This window comes from Canis lupus, chromosome 12 (assembly GCF_011100685.1).
Source record: "Canis lupus familiaris isolate Mischka breed German Shepherd chromosome 12, alternate assembly UU_Cfam_GSD_1.0, whole genome shotgun sequence".
Taxonomy (NCBI): Eukaryota; Metazoa; Chordata; class Mammalia; order Carnivora; family Canidae; genus Canis; species Canis lupus.
In genome coordinates, this window is record NC_049233.1 from 19,472,684 (window position 1) to 19,484,866 (window position 12,183).

The 12,183-nt window shown below is 39.5% G+C and overlaps 1 long non-coding RNA gene across 3 annotated transcripts in view; it reads left to right on the forward strand.

The window, feature by feature from the left end:
• The window catches only part of LOC111098282, a 53,255-nt gene that overhangs the window by 17,216 nt on the left and 23,856 nt on the right, over window positions 1–12,183 (forward strand). For 2 of the 3 annotated variants that reach the window (XR_005367837.1, XR_005367839.1), the window contains one exon: window positions 11,409–11,492. The exons of the other annotated variant lie outside the window; for it this stretch is intronic. This is a non-coding gene — a long non-coding RNA (uncharacterized LOC111098282). The remainder of the gene's footprint in view (window positions 1–11,408; window positions 11,493–12,183) is intronic. 3 annotated transcript variants of the gene reach the window in all.

Here is a 12,183-nt window from a genome sequence, read left to right on the forward strand (position 1 = left end):
TAAAAATGTTCAAAATGTGCAGAGGCACAGCATCGGTGGTGGCTCCTGGTGAGCGATTTCTCACTGGAGAACAATGGAATGGAACAGTGGAATATGTCTAAAACACATGATAAATGTCCATAAAATTCAAAGACATGGAGCAAAAAGATATACATCCCTTATTAAAAAAAAATGTCAGCAGGACCAAAAGGCACATATGTCAGAAGAACTTTGGATTCGCAGCCCCGGATGACCACTACACTATTCTGTGTTTGTGATTTCCTCTTCCCTGTATGTAAAATTCAGGCCTTTTGTCAGATTTGAACAACAAGTGTTTATTGAGAATCTATTGCACGAAGCATAAGGAAATTGATGTATGACTATTAGAAAAAATCAGGTTTCCCAGTTCCCCTTGAACCACAACAGTGATTTCAAATCACTTGAAAACATTTTGTTCCATTTTTCTTAAGCTTTCTAATTTAATCAAGACATTTAAAGAAAATCAGCTCAAGCTTATTAAAACCCTTAGCCCATGAAATGGAGAGGAGTGTGGTTGTATATCTACGTATGTATCTATCCACATATCTGTGTATCTGTCTATACTCACACATACATTTATCTATATGCATGCATGATTAAGACTTCCTAAAAATGATAATGGCTTCCACAAAAGTCATTGTTTTGCGGAGAGCTAGGGAAACATCCTTACAAGCCGAAAGCTTTAATTTCATTGTATCAGAAAGGATAGGCTGCCCATACACCGACAATTCTGCAGCCCCTTTCTCATCCTACCGTGTGCTGTGCTTCACATAACTTTCCCTTTCCTTCCTCCAGTTCTTCCTTTCTGGCTTCTCTCCCTCTTTTTGCCTTTATTAGGGAGTCTTTGTCCTTTAGCCAGAAGCAAGCCTCCAGGCGATACCCCATGTTCTAATAAAGCAGCCCCTTTGTCAATGGCAGTAATGATGACCTCTTTTGCAGCTGCCCCTGGTGTTGCATTTTGTAACACAATTTGGCCTCTTTGGGCTCTGGTTTGTCCTATTTAACGTACTGCAGGGGTCCCCTGTTTGATCTCTAATTGATATAATTGACTGGGAATAATCGGGAAGGCTTTATAGATGTTTATTGATAGCTAATTTTCCTTCATCCATTGTTTAATTCGATAAGAGCATAACCTAATTTATTGTCACTCCAATAGGGATCCATTACCCTTTTGATAAATGCTTCTGGGGCCAACTTGTCAGTAACTGATTTCAAAGAGCTGTTTAGCCCACAGAGTCCATCATTAGTTAATGGCAGTTTAGAAAGCTAATGATGTTATAAATTACAATCAATAAGAACATGGAAATTACAGTTGTTGAGCAAGATAACACTATATTATTAAACCAACACCAAACCACACCTTTGCTTAGTGTATGTGGTGGAGGGTTTGTGCATCCATGTACTAATCTTCATGATTACCCCCGAAAGCCATGGATTAGGAGGGAAATGGTGGGAGTAGTGGTACTCATTCTTACAGCACATTGCAGGAGAGAGAAATTACAGTATGTTCCTCTCTCGTGGAGGGAATCCAAAGCCCAACACATGAGCACACACATGTCTGCAGCTCCCCATTTTCTCAAGTCTTTCATCTGAGCCTATCACACTTCCTCACAAATCATGACTTAGCAAAAGTAACACCTTGAATTTATCAACACAGATGCTTAATTGACTAATAACCCTTGGAGCTTCCAGATGACATCATCTATTTTATTCCAAGTATCTAGTTGGCAAGCAGCACTTTTCTCCTTTTGAGAAAACTTCCCTCCAGTACTTTATTTAGCTGTGTCCAATATCTATTTATTTAATACTTAATATGTGCTCGATGAGGACACAATTATGGAAAATCCTGAAACAGTCCCTGCTCTACTGGAGAATATACTCAAACTGGGAAGATAGACACTAAGGAAATCAACAAACAAATAAAATAAAATAAAATGTCCAACTGTATAGGAAGAACTATGAAGGAAAAGTTTAAGGCTCTCTGGGTGTACCAAGAGAGATGTGGGTCCCTATGGTGGCCTCAGGAGCTAAAAGAATCTTATCTTAAATCCCCAAAAGCAGGACTTATTTATTTTGGTTTTATGGCACAACATTTAGCTTAGGATTCTGTACACAGTAATTGATTAATAGATACGTATTGACTAGAGTTATTTTCAAATAGGTGATCCAACTATTTCACTCACTTTTAATTTTTTTTAAATTTTTATTTATTTATGATAGTCACACAGAGAGAGAGAGAGAGAGGCAGAGACACAGGCAGAGGGAGAAGCAGGCTCCATGCACCGGGAGCCCGACGTGGGATTCGATCCCGGGTCTCCAGGATCACGCCCTGGGCCAAAGGCAGGCACTAAACCGCTGCACCACCCAGGGATCCCCAAATATTTCACTCATTAATGAAAATAGTCAATTAGCCAATTATCAAATCATTCTAGGTAAACAGATTATTCTCATTTTTCTTCCAGAAAAAAAGAAAAAAATTTAGATGCACAATCTCCCTCATTATATAACTTCACATGGAGTTAAATTCAAATCAAAAAGCATAAAAGTTATTTCCTATTCATATTGGTTTCTTCCTCAATATGCCAATTTCATTAATTGGAAGGATGAGGGAACTCTATTCAGAACTCTATGGAGGGGATGAGGGAACTCTATCCAATGATCATGTGTGAGGTGAGTGTTATGTATAATGTCTACCATTACTGAGCTTTGGATTTTCACTGAATCACTGCATCAAAGAAACTCTTTTTTAACACATTTTTACTGTATAAAGCATGAATATACTATTGTGCATATTTTATGTTTCCCTAAGGCTTAGCATTGAACCATATCTCACAGAATCTCCATTTGGGGGCAGGTAGAGAATTGGGAGGGGGAAGGGGTTCCCACAAAGCCTCGTCTCTCCCTCCCTCTCCAGTTCTCTCAGTATCTCCACTTCTTCATCTGTAGCATCAAAATCACTTTCTTAGAAACCATTCGTAATCTTGCAAAAAATGAATTGCGAGATTGGGTTGGGAATAAACAGCTGAGCAGATGAAATCTTAAAAAATAAGTGAAATATTCTACATTCGGACATGGGCCATTAACAATAAGCAAGGGAAGCACCGTGCAAGTCCCAGAGAGGGAGCGGATCGGCGGCTCCACATCAGTCTTCTGTGAGCCATTGGCTGCCCCTCCACTGTGCTCCCTTTGCTACTCTGAAGACAGCAGAAGGGGAGCAAGTGGAGGGAGCTGCTTGCAGATTGATTTCCTTGCTTCAATAGCAACTTGACATGGCAAAGTTTGGCTCCATTCTGTTTTCAAATTGAAAATTTATACAGAAATGAGAAAAACCACCACACCCAACAATGAATTAATAATAGCTGCCAACTAGCTGCAAGACCCATTATATTCATAATGCTTCCCGATGCTGTTCTCATTGCCTGCGAAAGAGAATTTGTCCTTAAGCTGCTTATTTCTAAACTACATGTGAAGACAACAAATTGTATGGCATGTTTATCCAATAAGGCATAGCAAGGAAACGAAGGAATCAGATGGGAGGGAGTGAAAAGAAATAGAAATTTAGCAGCTAGCTGGCCAGAAATAAAGCAGGCAAGATTACGAGACACATGTACATTCTCCACGGTCCCTAAAGTCTCTAGCGAAAAGGTAGAAATGAACTAATTTATTAGTAAAATCACATCAAGGGCAGTAATTTCATGTTAGTGAATTTACATGTAATAACATTAGGCTCCCCACCTCCATTTCACCAGTGTGGCCCTATCCGATGATGAATGAGGTGCCTAAAGAAAGATGATAGTTTGATTGTTTTCACAGCAAACAGATCAGCATTTTAATTTCTTGCCTCTGTGTTTATTGCTTATTTGGCCCCTTGCTCGGCTTGTAAAAACTTGGCTAAATGGAAATGAATAAATGTAATTACTGCGGGTGACAGTGGTAATCTGTGTGGGTTTTTCATATTGGCTTTGCCAGCGTTAATCTAATCACCGGAGAATATGTGTCACCGCACAAATGCACTGACAGAGAAGCAGAGTTCTTAGTGCCAAGCACACGCAGGCTGCGAAGCACAGATGCAGGGGGGCTGTTTCCGCACCGCCCACTGCCTGTTTGCCCTCTGCTGGAGGAGCAGAGGCTTCCAGTATCCTGCCAGGTGAACGTGTGTGTGCAATGCTTCCTAGTTCGAAGTTAAGGGGTGGGAACCCCAAAGGAGCCTTGCATGTGATCCTGAAGCCCAAACAAATGGCGATCCATGTTTTCCCCAGTGTCAGGATGAGGTGTCCCAGGGCTCAGGGCTAAGTGAAGACTGAAATTTTCCATTTCTCCCCAATACTAAATGGCTGGGAGGGCTGGTTAATAAGTGGCTTCACCTTTCAGGGTTTTGTTTTCCATCTAAGAAGAGGGAGAGGGGACAAGTCAGATTGTTTGATGTTTGCATTGCAGGGGAAGCAGCAGGGGGTGAACCAGGCAATCAGTGTGGGGTAGGAAGGATGAAATGAGATAATGTATGTTAAAGTGTCTTGAGAACTACAAAGCAAAGCTAAATGGAGCAGAAGAGAGTCCTTCAAAACAGACTTTATTATATACAAGATTTATTTTATCAAAGCAGCAGGGAAGCAAAGGATTATTCAGTAAATGGTAGTTGAATAGCTGCTTAGCATTTCAGGAAAAAAAAAAAAATCAAGACTCGAAACTCCAAATACTGGTGAAAAGTAATTCCAGTTGGATAAAATAATTAAATAGGAAAATAAAATGTTGGGAAACCAGATGAGGAATTTAATATTCACTGGATTTGGGGGATTTGAGAGAGGACTCTCTACCCTGGAAAATAGTAAAAGAAATCATGTAGGAAGAATAAACAAATTTGATGACATTAAGGCTTCAAACTTTTGCAGTCAAAATAAGGTATCCCAAGTGGGAAAGTACACAGTATTTTCAGCAAATAAGGAAAGGGCCAATAACTATGTTACATCAAAAGCTCCCACATATTTATTTGAGAAAAATAAGACCCTATAGATAATTGTCAGAAAGGAAATGGATGGGAAGTGTCCAAAGAGAAATACAACTAACAGATGTGAGAGGGAAAATGTTCAGACTCGCCAAGAATCAAAGAAAAGCACATTCAAGCAAATTAGTAAAAAGGTATGATGCCTGCTTCTTTCAGAGTTGTGGATAGACAAAATTTCTAGACTACTAATGGCACCTAAAGTTAGTATAAACTTTTTGGAAACTAAGAAACAAAAGTTGTCTAGTTTTGGCCTAGTAATTCCACTTCTGGGAATATAATTTAAATAACATTTTAAAAGAAGTGACTATTCTCTAAAAACATATATATGAGTGAAAAATTAGAAATAATTAAATGGTGCAGTTTATTGCTCAACATTCAAGTAATTAAGCAAATTAGCTACTTATCCTATACAAATACATTTTTGTTTGTAAAAAAATTATGACTTTTCCAATGTGGCATTGATAGACTGCCCAGTAAAAAGGAAATTCTGCAAAACTGTGCTTTCCTAAAAGCCCCTATTGGACTTCTCCAATCTCATAGGCCAGTATGAGGTCACATGCCCATTTCTAAACCAATCATTGGCAAAAACAACAACAACAAAACAAAACCAAACCCTGGGATAGCCATGACTGACTTAGAACATCCTTTTGAAGAATGGATATTTAGGCAATCTTCAGAGGGAAGGAATAAAGACCACCAAATGATACTCTTAGGGGAAAATAGATACTTGACATGTAGGGGTAGGAAAAGAAAGACATAGTATATAAGAAGGTGAGTAAAAGTTACATATATATTTGGAAAATTGAAAAGTTAGAGGAATGACTATGGTTTCTCAAGTGAGATACCAAAAATAATCTTGTTCCAAATTTTAGTAGGAAGGAAGGAAGGTGAGAGAGAGAGAAGAGAGAAGAAAGAAAGAAAGAAAGAAAGAAAGAAAGAAAGAAAGAAAGAAAGAAAGAAAAAAAAAGAAAGAAAGAAAGAAAGAAAACCAAAGAGGAAAGAGACAGGGTGGGGGATAGAGAAAGAGAATGAAAGGGAAGGAGGGAGAAAGGAAAGAAAAGAAAAAAGAAAATAAGGCAACGAAAAGAAGGGGTGAGAATAGAGATCGAGAAAAAAAAAATCACTTCTATAGAACATCAGTCTTGGGAAAAGAAACTCTGGTATCTAACCCCTTCTGTTGTAAAACAAAGACTTTTATCACCATACTTTCAACCTGCAAATGGTCTCAGGGATATAAGGCCTCAGGCAATCTGCTGGGAAGGCAGCTGAAAGTCTTAGAACTTTCTTATGAAGACTACGAAGCATGACGAAACCAAAGTTAGGCCTTTCTGAGGAAGGCAATACAAGGTGTAATGTGACCCAAAGTATAGTAGGTAGACCTCCACTCTTTTAAGACACAGTGTGTGAACTAAGTCATGATAAGAGACAGCTAACCAGGAGGCGTAGCAGTCATTCAGACTTCTCAAAAAAGAGCATGTTCACTCAGGAGTGTTAAGCTTAAAAAAAGAAGAAGAAGAAGAAGAAAAAGAAGAAGAAGAAAAAGGAAAAAAGTCCTCAAGGAATATCAAGTCAAAACTACTAACCTCCAGAGATGGGACCTCAGCAACCTGGGCAGACATGTTTGCAAAGTGCCTCTTGTTGGCAGTGTATCCACAGAGGGAATGAGCGTCCATTTTAAAGTTCTTCCACTGACCCACATCTCTAGGGTACATTGTAATGAGCTTAAATAGGAAAGCACCACATGTGAGGTGATCACTAGGAAAAAGAATCTAGATCCAGGAGCAGATGTCAAGCCATCTCCGCTGGCTTCAGGGAGGCTGTGGAGCCATCTTTCCCAGAAGAGAGTTTATAACTACTTCTATAGAATATTTACATAATTCTTTCCAGGTCAGGGAAAGACAGCCATAGAACCTTCCAGAAAGTGGATTTTCTCGTTCTGTAAGTCAGTGATTTGGATTCTCATTTTGTCTGACAACTAGAGATGGTTTTCCTCCAGCGACACCCAGGAAGCTGGAACCAGTGATCCTAGGGGCAGAGATTTCAAAGCTCTAGCTTCACTACCAGGGAGAAGAAATCAAGGCGACTCAGGGCCTCTAGTTTGGAAAGTGAGAACTAAAGTACAAACACAGTACTCTCACTTGACAAAAAATAAAGATGGGGAAAAGTTTCTTTTATGTTTCAGGAAATTATTACATTTTGGTGAAGTGCTTAGAGGTATAATATGAGCTGGATAATTTTCACAGCATTTGATGTAGCGAATGTTGTGGGGCTTTTCCATGACACGTAATCAGTATTAAGCCAACATTTATAAAATAAAAAATGAAACCAAGTTTCTCACCAGGAAAATTGGTTTCCCTTCAACAAGATGTCCTACGGCAGCCTTATAATTTTTAGGTTTCAGTTTTCAGTACTCACTTTTACCACAAGGGATGACATTTAGAAAATAAAGAATCCTAGGTGTCCCCTAAAAGGAAGTGTACCAAAATATTAGGAGAGTATCTGACCCCGAGTAAATCAATATTTAATTATAACCATTAGTTTGAAACTTCTTCTTGTCCTCTTGCTGTCATAAAAAACTCCAATATTGCCGCTTTTTCTCTTTTGAATAACTTTACAGATCAACCTTCTTCCTAATATTGCACTTAGCATAAAAAATTGATTTTGACATGTCTAAGGAGAACTACATAAATCAGTGCTATTATTATTATTTTTTAAACGTAGGCTCTACGCCCAGCATGGAGACCATTGCAGGGCCTGAACTCATGACCCAGAGATTGAGACTGGAGCGGAGATCAAGAGTCAGACGCTTTGCTAAGTCACCTAGATGCCCCTAAATTAGTGCTATTAATATTGATTAATATTTTTTAAATCTTTTTTTTTAAAGATTTTGTTTATTTATTCATGAGAAACACACACACACATAGAGAGAGAGAGAGAGAGGCAGAGACACAGGCAGAGGGAGAAGCAGGCTCCATGCAGGGAGCCCGATGTGGGGCCCGTTCCCGGGACTCCAGGATCACGCCCTGGGTGGAAGGCAGGCGCTTAACCGCTGAGCTACCCAGGGATCCAGTGGGGAGCCTGCCTCTCCCTCTGCCTGTCACTTTGCCTACTTGTGCTTGTTCTCTCTCTCTGTCAAATAAATAAAATCTTAAAAAAAAAAACTAAAAAAATATATAAAACATCACATTGAAACTTTTCAACACATGATTTGTATCAGACGCATTTATCATGTTTGTTAAAATGCATATGCCAGGGGCCCACCCAAGATTTATTGAGTCAGAATTTCATAAGGATAGAGCCTTGGAAGCTGCATTTTACTGGCACTCCAAAGTTGGTGAATATTTGCATTATATGAAATTGCCAGAATCCTTTCTAAGGACTAGAAGTTATCTAAGCAAACAGCAAAAGCAAAATTCTAATGACTAGAAGTTATCTAAGCAAACAGCAGAACAGGGAGATTATATTTAGTTGAGATGTTCAGGAAAAGTAACCCAGTATATGAAATTTGAACTTGGTGTTGAATAATAAGCATTTTGGCAGTGGTGAGAAGACAATACAAAAGATAAGGATGTAACATTTGAAAAATGCTGATGGGAAAAAAAGCCAACTGGTTTGGCTAATATTGAGAAGTATTTGGAGAGAAGCTGGAAAGATAATTTAAAGAGTTCTTGAATGCCTAGCCAAGATCTCTATACTTTTCCATTTTTAAAAATAAATAGTAAGGTAAGTATCTAATTATAAATAATGCAATTTTACTAATAAAATATTGTCTAGTTTTAAGAATACAGACATTTCTGAGTTGTTGAGAGGAAGCTGATCTTCACAGAGCATCCATTATCTTAGAAACAAAATACAAAACTGAAAAATCCTTCAAAATCATCTTTCCTAAGTACTGTACCAGGCCCAGGGGAGCCAGGAGTTTTGTGAGAAATACAAAAATAATTTCTCCTTCTCATTAACTGCCACAATAGCCAACTGATTCTGTGTTTTCTATTTACAATTCAAGGAAGCTACTGTGTCTGAAGTTCTTGCTCAAATGCATTTTCTCTCTTTCACAAGTGGAAAAAGAGGAGCACTGTGGAAAAATCTACTCCATTTCCCAAAGCCAAACTCCTATTCCCCTGGTGGATGAGAAAGGAAAACTGGATGAAAAGTTAACAATTGGAAAACCTGTCACGGCCATTCACCCTACTCTGCCCATGTATAAATAGGTGGATTCCTACTATTACCTTTCTCTGCAGAGGTGAAACCCCTTGGGAGCATCGCCTATCCTTTGGATGCCCTGCTGGTGGCAGCAGGGGAATTAGGGTACAGGTAATTCACAATTCCATGCCAGGCAGACGAATGCCACTGGCAAATTCTGAAAAGGATACACTATGCTGCTTGAGAGATCTGCCCCCTGGCTGCAGATGCCTCACTCATTCTGTAAAGTCACATCTAAGTAAATGAAAGAGGAAAAGAGAAAGACTGTGTGACACTGCAAGAATCGAGCGGAATGCAAAATTTAAACCGGGAGAGTGCCCTAGGTCTTCCATTAATAGGGCCATGATTAAGAATAGGTCTTGCATGGTTATGTCCCAGAACGATTTAGGATCCAACAAGACAAAAATACAAGGCCGAGTGGGGTTTAACTTACACTTTTGAGAATATTTCTGTGCAGAGTCTTCCTCCTATTAAGGTGAGGGATGAGAGCATGGAAGCACTCAAAGGGACCTGGCACAAAACCGGAAGCCCAAACTCTACGTTTAAAGAGGCAAATGAGGGTCACCTGGGTGGCTCAGTGGTTGAGTGTCTGCCTTTGGCTCAGGTCGTGATCCCAGGGTCCTAAGATTGAGTCCCACATCAGGCTCCCCACAGGGACCCTGCTTCTCCTTCTGCCTATATCTCTGCCCCCTTCTCTCTGTGTCTCTCATAAGTAAATAAAATATTTTTTAAAAGAGGCAAATGAGGTAAATAATTAAAATGAGCAATAGCTGAAGGTGCCAAAGAATACAGACTTAGTAAAACGGGTGGGTGGGAAGGATATGGGGAAGTCGGGGGATTTCCTAGTAACAGGTGAAACATACAGAGGGAAATACAGAAAATGCTGATGAAGAAAACAGCTTTGGAAGCTGTCCTCTGTGTCTCATGACGTTCATGCAGTTTTGCCTGCGCTGGAACACATGGACACCGGTAGGCCACGTCTTGCCTTCAGCATCCCCTGCTCTGGGTCCACTTCCATCCTCTGCTGCCCTCTCTTCTCTCACATCTTCTGAGATGTGTTCACAAACCTTCTGAGCATAACTCTCACCTGCAGATGAGATGGGATGATGGTGGGAGCAATGGCTCTCCCAGCAGAACTTGCGCACAGTTGTTTTTAGGCATACCTGCTTGGAAGAGTACTCATCATCACACTTGACAATTTTTTTCGATATGTGTTTCAGATACGACATGGTGTAAATTTAAAGTGTACGCATTAATTTGATACCTCTAGATAGTGTAATATGAATGCCTGCAGTGATAATTAACACCTCTACCACCTTACAAAATTATCATTTCTTTCTAGTGGTTGGACATCCTTATACTTTTTATTGAAACACATTACCCACAAGTATAGGGAAGGTTGAGGATGATCCTGGCCCTACACTTTGTCCTGTACTTCTTTCTGCTATTCTGTTCACTATATTTAAACTAAACTTGAGTCTTTCCACAAAAGAAACAAACAAAATCCTATTGGGCTTGCTCTCATTTTTTCTGTGTGACACAGGGTAGATGACACTTTTAGTAATAGTGAGTCATTATATCCTAAATCTTCAAATACTAGAACCATTATTATGTTTATATGATGCAAGTCAAGTAAAAGGATTATAACAACAATAGGTAATTGTTTTTAGATCTCACTATGAGCCAGGCTCTGTTGAAGGTATTTTTCATGCCTTAACACTTTAAATAGTCAAATAAAGGGTAGATGGGATAATTATCCTTATTTTACAGATATGAACATTGAATCATTGAGAAGTTAAGTGGTTTGCTCAAGATTACACAAGTAGGAAGAGGTGCAGCAATAATTCTAGTGCCTGAGTTCACAATCCTTGAATCATAATAACTTCAAATGAATTTTTAACTTTTAAAAGTAGGGAGTGAGATACATTGCCTAAACATCCCACACTCACAGGCAACAAATACATAGCAGTGTGATTTATGCAAAATGAGCACTCTGTGTGTGTCCATGTGAAAGGGTTATAGAAAACAAACCCAATATATAGTCATGAGGGACTTAATGATAAAGATCTGGAGAAGCTGAGTGCTAATGATATGACAATAGCACTAAAAGAATCACCAAAAAGGGTCAAAGACCATGTTTCTAAACATTTAGTTCATTATTTATTTATTTATTTATTTTTATTAGCTCTGGCCTAGTTGGAAGCTGTAGGTGTTCATCATGTAGGCACACATTGGAACGGAGGATACACTCTACAAAGGCTTCTAATTGGTAAGTTGGAAGGGAATCCACTTGATAAAAGAGAGGCAAGTTGGTGGGGGCTCTCTTGCCTGAAATGCCTCAGAAAGGTCTTGAAGGGAAGCCCGGGTAGCTCAGTGGTTTAGCGCCGCCTTTGGCTCAGGGCGTGATTCTGGAGACCCGAGATCAAGTCTCACGTTGGGCTGCCTGCAGGGAGCCTGCTTCTCCCTCCGCCTGTGTCTCTGCTCGCCACCGCCCCCCCCCCCCATGTCTCAAATAAATAAATACAGAAGTAAATAAATAAATAAGTAATATCTTTAAAAAAAAGAAAGAAAGAAAGGTCTTGAAGGAAGAACCTTTGAGAAAGGCTCACTGTGGGGTTCGGTACAGCTAGAACTAAGCCTGGAGTATCTTTTGAAGCCTTCTATTCACATGGACCCATCACTGTCTGCCCATCTATTGGTTACTCTGCTTTCATGTATGAGAGGGTACAAGAAATGCCCCTGGGAATAAACTCTTGCATTGGTATTCTATGTCCATTGGCAGTTGTCTCAAGCCTTCCTCCCTAAGGTTTCAATTACAGAAGATAGTGTTAACTTTTCATAGGCTTCAATTTAACATCTGCTCCTGCCAGGTTTATTTCATCTGGCCTGGGAGAAACAACGGAAGGAAACTTCCTTCTCTCCCGCTCTGCCTGATGAAATGGGACATAAAACACAGATTG